At 36.1% G+C, this 1,598-nt stretch overlaps 1 non-coding gene across 1 annotated transcript; it reads right to left on the bottom strand.

The window, feature by feature from the left end:
* Positions 1 to 857: 857 nt before the first annotated feature.
* On the bottom strand, positions 858 to 965 carry LOC148578257 (small nucleolar RNA R71). The gene has a single exon (XR_015904648.1). It is a non-coding gene; the product is annotated as a small nucleolar RNA R71 (small nucleolar RNA).
* Positions 966 to 1,598: the final 633 nt, after the last annotated feature.

Here is a 1,598-nt window from a genome sequence, read left to right as displayed (position 1 = left end):
TTTTTAAATTAACAAATTGTTTTAAATTTAATTTAATTTGATTTAATTTTCCTTTCTTAATTTTCAAATTTTAATTTTAATTTTAAATTAAAAACAAAAATATTTTATTTTATTTTATTTAATTTTCGAATTCTCTCATCTCTCATCTCCTTCTATTTAATTATTCATCTACTAACACTTCTCTTCCATCCAAAATTCGAACACCATCTTCCTCTCTGTGTTCGAGTTTTTCTCTTCCCCTTCTTTTATTCTTCTCTTCTACTCACATAAAGGAACCTTTCTACTGTGGCAAAGAGGATCCCTATTATTCTCTGTTTTTTTTTTCATATGAGCAGGAACAAGGATAAGAACATTCTTGTTGAAGCTGATCCTGAACCTGAAAGGACTCTGAAGAGGAAGCTAAGGAAAGCTAAAGCACAACTCTCTGGAGAAAATCTGACAGAAATTTTCGAAAAAGAATGAGACATGGCCGAAAATAATAACAATGCAAGGAAAATGCTTGGTAACTTTACTGCACCAAATTCCAATTTACTTTGAAGAAGCATCTCAATCCCTGCCATTGGAGCAAACAATTTTGAGCTGAAACCTCAATTAGTTTCTCTGATGCAACAGAATTGCAAGTTTTATGGACTTCTATCAGAAGATCCTTTCAGTTCTTAACTGAATTCTTGCAAATTTGTAATACTGTTAAGACCAATGGGGTTGATCCTGAGGTCTACAGGCTTATGCTTTTCCTGTTTCCTGTAAGAGACAGAGCTAGAATATGGTTGGACTCTCAACCTAAAGACAGCCTGAACTCTTGGGATAAGCTGGTCACGGCTTTCTTAGCCAAGTTCTTTCCTCCTCAAAAGCTTAGTAAGCTTAGAGTGGATGTTCAAACCTTTAAATAGAAAGAAGGTGAGTCCCTCTATGAAGCTTGGGAGAGATACAAGGAACTGACCAAAAAGTGTCCTTCTGACATGCTTTCAGAATGGACCATCCTGGATATATTCTATGATGGTCTGTTTGAATTATCTAAAATGTCATTGGACCATTCTGCAGGTGGATCCATTCACCTAAAGAAAATGCCTACAGAAGCTCAAGAACTCATTGACATGGTTGTAAATAACCAGTTCATGTACACTTTTGAAAGGAATCCTGTGAGTAATAGGACGCCTATGAGGAAGGGAGTTCTTGAAATTGATACTCTGAATGCCATATTGGCTCAGAATAAAATATTGACTCAGCAAGTCAATATGATCTCTCAGAGTCTGAATGGATTGAAGAAATCATCCAACACTACTAAAGAGGCATCTTCTGAAGAAGAAGCTTATGATCCTGAGAACCCTGCAATAGCAGAGGTGAATTACATGGGTGAACCCTATGGAAACACCTATAATCCCTCATGAAGAAATCATCCAAATTTCTCATGGAAGGATCAACAAAAGCCTCAACAAGGCTTTAATAATGGTGGAAGAAACAGATTTAGCAATAGCAAACCTTTTCCATCATCCACTCAGCAACAGACAGAGAATTCTGAGCAGAATCCATCTAGCTTATCAAATATAGTCTCTGATCTATCTAAGGCCACTGTGAGTTTCATGAATAAAACAAGGTCC

The sequence above is a fragment of the Arachis ipaensis genome, chromosome B1, assembly GCF_059453495.1.
Source record: "Arachis ipaensis isolate K30076 ecotype BB chromosome B1, ASM5945349v1, whole genome shotgun sequence".
Taxonomy (NCBI): Eukaryota; Viridiplantae; Streptophyta; class Magnoliopsida; order Fabales; family Fabaceae; genus Arachis; species Arachis ipaensis.
This window is presented reverse-complemented; position numbering and strand designations above follow the sequence as displayed.